At 40.2% G+C, this 6,116-nt stretch overlaps 1 protein-coding gene across 1 annotated transcript in view; it reads left to right on the forward strand.

Moving 5' to 3' along the window:
• The window catches only part of MOSPD1 (motile sperm domain containing 1), a 46,440-nt gene that overhangs the window by 28,547 nt on the left and 11,777 nt on the right, over nucleotides 1-6,116 (forward strand). The window lies entirely within an intron of this gene.

The following is a 6,116-nucleotide window of genomic DNA, read 5'->3' on the forward strand; positions in this document are numbered from 1 at the left end:
ATAACAACAACAACAACATGTACCATCAGTTAGCAGTATTTCTCTCTATTCACTTTAGCTTTAAAAAAAAAAAAAAAAAAAAAGACTCAGGCATGATTTACACCTCCAAAGGGCACATTCTGCAAGTCTGCCTCCTGGCCACCCGCTCTTAGTCCCTCTCTTCCCATGAATCTAGAGTCCTTAGCCGCTCCCCCTCTCCATGACCCCATCTCTGCCTCTGTCCGTCTCTGGCATTGCTGCTTCTCTTAATAAGGTCCAGCATTCTGCTTGTACTCTTCTCCATTGATGGTCCTAGGGTCCTGTTTCTGGACTGTAAGATTAACCACTCCCCTGTTTTTGTTACAAAACTTCTACCTTTAAAATGATGACATTTGCAATTAGTCATGATAACAGTTACTCATTATTGAATCAGATTAAGAATTTTATCCCCTTCTCTTTTCACTAGACCCATCTACACAACATGAAAACTATTCAGTGGGAACTCTTTCTTCCCCCACACACTCTTAAACTAAACTCCATCATGAAATATTGTAAACCAGTCACTTCATGCCTTTATAGCCCCCTCCCCCTATTTTAGGTAGCCAATGTCTAAGTTGCCCATCCCTATCTACCATGTGTACAGAGGGGATAGCATTAATACTTGATGCAAAGACTCCTTCTCTCTGTTGGTATTTAGAGTTACTACCTCCATGAGTATAGGTCAGGTTCATCAAATTGTAGCAATTTACCCTTGTTTCCTTTATCCCCCCAAAAAATATATTATTTTTAAATCTTCCTCTAGTCGAGTTCTGATATCAAGCCATTGAGGCTAGGTCAAATGGGTACTGTCTTCAAATTTGGGTATTCTTGTGCATCACCCCTCACTTCATATCAGCTGGATGCTTCACTCTCAGCTCTAGCCCTCTGTAGCTATCTATGTCCTTGTCCATGGGCTCAGGTGTCTCCAGGTCTCACCACACTTTGAACCAACCAGCCCTTCCTTGTCTCTCTCTCATCTTCAGGTCAACAGGAGTCAATGGACTGTGGTTGAACAGTTCTTCATTGCTGCCTTTCCCCCTCTTCCACTCACCAGTAGACCAATGTGGTCACCAGCAAGCTTACATGCCTGTTCGTGTGTTCTCTTTGAGTTTCAGTCTTAGAGGGGAGTTTGTCCTGAACGATCTTGATTGCTTGCCTTGATGGCTTCCTGAATAAGCTTGCTTATTCTTGTGGTAGCCAGTCAGGCTGACATTTTTGTTTTGGGTTTTGCCTGATGGTCTTTCTTTGAAGATGTATCTTCTGTCACTCTAGCTGTTCCAGGCTGGTCTGCTTATCCTTGCTAGTGGGAATGTCCCACCTCAGAAGGTTCTGGATGGAACTCAGGATTACACCTAAGGTCCTATACCCTGCAAAGGCTCCGCAAGAGGCCTATTTCACTAGACAAGTCCTAGAACCCCTTTTAGGTAATCCAGTCAATTATAGGCTGAAGACGGGCTTATAAATTTTCTGTAATCATGTTTTCCACCATTCCTTTCTATCCCACTCAAGTGTCTATTTTACAAGAGTAGGCAAGGAAAATGAATATTCATAAGACAGTCAAGCATCTAAGTACTCTTTTCCCTCTTCAAACTATGCCTAGATCCCTGTATCCCAGAGCCCTGTTGTTCCAAGGTTGAGCATGCATCACTATTTTCCTCTGTCCCACTTAGGCCATGCAAACTTGTTTCAGTGTTCCCCTATCTATCCTGTTCTTCCACCTCCTCACCCTTCTTATATTGCCCTCCCCAACGGCCAAACTAAAACCCCCACCCCAACCCCACCATGTGGTTACTTTACATTCCATTAACTTTTCCCTCCGTTTAAGACAGTCTATTTTATCCTGCACTCTATCTGACCTTACCACCACCTGGCTCTCTGTTCCTCTGTGTTTACCTTCTTTCACATTGTTATTGTTTTGATCGTACACTGATCTCCCAGATCCTCTGGTCTTATCATTTTATTCCGTTCTCGACTCTTCCATTTGTCGGTTGAGTTCAGGGTGATGCTGCCACATACGTCAATCTCTGGTTGTTGTCTGTTCTTGTTGGTTCTCTAAACTCCCTTTAGAATATTTTTCATTTCAGGGTTGGCTTTGGCAAAATTCCTTAGCTTCTGTTTATCCTGGAATATTTTTATTACACCTTTGTAGTTGATTGACAGCTTTGCTGGGCAGAGGATTCTTCGTTGGCAGTTTTGTTTTGTTTTTTTCTTTCAGGGTTTTATATATGTCTCCCCATTGCCTTCTTGCCTGCATGGTTTCTGCTGAGAAGTCAGAGCTTAATCTGATTTGCTTGCCTTTGTATGTTATACTTCTCTTTTCCCTAGCTGCTTTCAGGATTCTGTCCTTAATCTTTGATTTTGGAGAGCTTGATTATTATGTTTTGGTGATTGTCTTTTAGGGTCTATCCTTCCTGGGGTTCGTTGAGCTTCTTGAATGCTTATCTTTTTTGCTTTTCAGGATGTTAGGGAAATTTTCTTCCAGAAATTCTTCAACTATCTCGTCTGTGTGGACTTGTGTGATTCTTCCTGTTCTGGAACGCCAATAATTCTTAAGTTATTCCTCTTCACATTGTCCAACATAAATCTTAGGCCTTCTTCTTATTTATTTATTTTTTTATCCTTTTTTGTGTTTGTTCTTCTATCTTAGTAGTGTTGAGAGATTTATCTTCTAGATCACTTGTTCTGGCTTCTAACTCTTCAATTCTGTTCCTTTGCCCTTTCAGTGTATTATCCATTTCTGATATTCTATTATTAATCAGTTGGACCTCTTTCTGTTGATTTTAAATTGTTTCCAATGCTGTGTCAATCTTATTTGATTGTTCCTGTATCACTTTCCTGGTTTCTTCCTTATTTTTTCTCAACTCCATTGTAGTGTTTTGACACATTTTATAATCATTTTTCTGAATGCCTTCTCAGGCATTTCCAAAGCCTGCCCATCTTCCAGTATGAAGTGTAGGTCCACTTTCAGCTCATTTGCCTCAGTCACTTTATCTCATATCTGGACATGTGCTGATATGGTCATCTGTTTCTGTTTTGGGGGGCATATTTCAGGAGTTGTCTGAGGCTTTAATACTTAGATGGGTGTGTATTTTGGTATTTTTTATGCTTTCTGATTGCCTCCAGGTAGATGTGATCAGGAGATGGGCTTCCCTTTTCACTCTTCTTCCTGAGAAATTTCAAGATGCCACTGTTGGTCATTATGACGTAACTCAGGATTTAATTTTTCCCAGTTTCATTTTTAGTCTGCCTGTCCTGCTCCACAACCCCGTTCAGGCCTTTTTCCTAGTGATAAACAACAGTTCAAGGCCAGCTCTGGCTGTTTTGCACTGTTGTTTGGTTTTAAGTGGAAACTGTCTCTTTATATTGTGAGGAGATTGTACGCATGCATAGTAGAACCCTCCGGGGATGGGGTGTCCATTCACTCAAGCACCCCTCTAGTCACCAGAATGGAGGTGTGCAAACAGCAAGAGACCAATGAACCAATTAAAAAAACATCCACACCTTTATCTCCGTGGTTCTGTCAGGCATCCGTGGCTTCTCTGATCCTTCCCCAGCTTGGTCTCGTCCAAAATGGCAGCTCTGGGAGCAGCTGAGTGTCTTGAATTAGAAAGCAATGGATTTCTTATTTCTGCTACAAATTCCCCTAGCTGTAAGCCTTCCAACCTTCTGAATATCCCTTTACATGTGGTTCAGAGTTCTGGGACCATCCCCTGAGCCTGCTTGGTTCGGTATTCTGTGTTGTTGCTGGCTGAGCTCCTCACTGCACTTCTGCCCGATCCACCATCCTGTTTGTTCTCTCACCATTGTCTTTTAAATACATGTTGCTGTTGATTGTTGAGTTGGTTCCAACTCATACTGACTCTGTATAGGGTTTCCGAGGAGTGGTTGGTGGATTTGAATCACTTGGTTAGCAGCAGTCCAGTGCTTATTCTAAAGCACCATGCCAGGACCTCTTTAAATACATATGTGAGTATCTTTCAAAATCTGAGAATGCACAGGCTCCATTCTAGGATGCTAGTACACTTTTGTTTCAGTGACTTTCTTGTATCCTTTCTCATTTAATTAGTTTGAAGGAGGAGAGAGATTGTGTTTGGCAATAGACCAAACTTGGTGCACTGTTCATATTATTTTGGAAAAAAAAATCTCATTAAAGTTGAAGTTAATTAAACTAAGTAGATTATAATATTCCCTGTGGGCTATTAATCGAATCCTTCTCCATTCCTCATTTCCTTCCAGCTTGGATATTCAGAAGTGTTATGATACATTCTTTCAACATTGACATTATCCTCACATTCAACTCTTTGGACGTCATTCCTGCTCCCTCTGAACTTCTCATTACCTCCCCCAGCCTGAGTATAAAAGGAAGTAGATGAAATTTTCCATAGAAAACCATGGAAACTCTGATAGTGATATATGGATGTGGTCTAGCAGCTATAGAGAAGCTGCCCTTGAGCTTGTAACATTATATTTAAGGGATTTTTTAAAATCTCCTTGTCATTGCATTAATTCATGGACCCAGATCAGTTTGTTCATTGTAGACTGTTCATTTTAATAAGCTAGGAAGTCATACTTCTTTGCTTTACTGTAGCTGAGTGTCTTCTCAGACCATGTATGTAGTGCCCAGATGTTCTTGTGATACTGTTTTAGCACCAGGAAAATAGGGAAGACTAAATAAGGAAGACTAGGTAGTGGTTAGTAGATTGTTTTCCTCTCAGTGACTGTTTAACTGACAGATTCAGCTTTTCATCTTTTGAGGCCAAAGGAGAACCTCTTTCAAAAGTACTTTGAAGTCAGATCAATATTGTGAAGTGTTGACTCTTTTACTTACGAAATGCAAGATTACCCTTTGTAAATGTCTCCTCTAGAACAAGAAAGGCGATAGAATGAGTAATTGATTTTTGCCCTTAAACTCATAATCTAAAATTCAGTGGTCATTGGAGCTCATTCTTATATTAACAGACTGGAAGCATATGGAGAGTTAAGGTTTAATTTGTAATATAAAGTAAATATGTGTATTCCTGCTGTTGTTTTTGTTTTTAAGGGCAATGGATTCTTTTTAAGGGCAATATATAGCATTTCTGAGGAGTGGCTGGTGGGTTTGAACCACCGACCTTGTGGTTAGCAGTCACATGCTTACCCTAAAGCACCACACTAAGACTCCAGTATATGTATATGAGGGGGCTTCAAAAGTTAGTGGGAAAATTCCATTCTCTTTTAATTCCATCTTCCATGAGCTTTTGGAAACACTCTCATATATACATGTATATATACATACATGCATACGTGTATGTGTGTGTGTAGTTAGGTGCCATCAAGTTAGTTCCAACTCATAGTGACCTTATGTCCAACAGAAGGAAACACTTCCCAGTCCTGCTCTTGTTTGAGCCCATTGTTGCAGCCACTGTTGTTGTTGTAAAGTACCATCAAGTTGGTTCCTTGATGGTCTTACAACAACAACAGCAACCAAACATGATGTCCTTCTCTAGGGACTGCTCCTTCCTGACACCATGTCTAAAGTATGTAAGACAAATCCTCATCATTCTCACTTCTGAGCAGCATTCTAGATATGCTTCTTCCAAGTCAGATTTGTTTGTTATTTTCACAGTCCATGGTATTCTTCACCAACACCATAATTCAAATGTATCTGTTCTTCCATCTTCCTTATAGATTATCTATATTTTTCATGCATATGAAGCTATTGAAAACACTATGGCTTGGGGGGTCAGGTACACCTTAGCCCTCAAGATGACATCTTTACTTTGGTAGCTGATTGCTTTTCTTCAATTTTTTGGTTGCTGCTTCTATAGTTGTTGATTGTGGATGCAAGCAAAATGAACTCCCTGACAACCTCAATGTTTTCTCTGTTATGATGCTGTTTATTGGTCCAGCTGTGAGGATTTTTGTTTCCTTTATTTTCAGGTATAATCAATACTGAAGGCTCTAGTCTTTGATCTTCATCATTAAGCTTCAAATCCTCTTGATTTCAGCAAGCAAGGTTGTGTCAATTGCGTATTGCAGGTTGACCTATTCAATGGCAATGCCTTTTTAAAAACAACATAAATAGTGACTATACTCAATCATATCCAGAAAAGACAATT

This window comes from Chrysochloris asiatica, unplaced genomic scaffold (assembly GCF_000296735.1).
Source record: "Chrysochloris asiatica unplaced genomic scaffold, ChrAsi1.0 scaffold00051, whole genome shotgun sequence".
Classification (NCBI taxonomy): Eukaryota; Metazoa; Chordata; class Mammalia; order Afrosoricida; family Chrysochloridae; genus Chrysochloris; species Chrysochloris asiatica.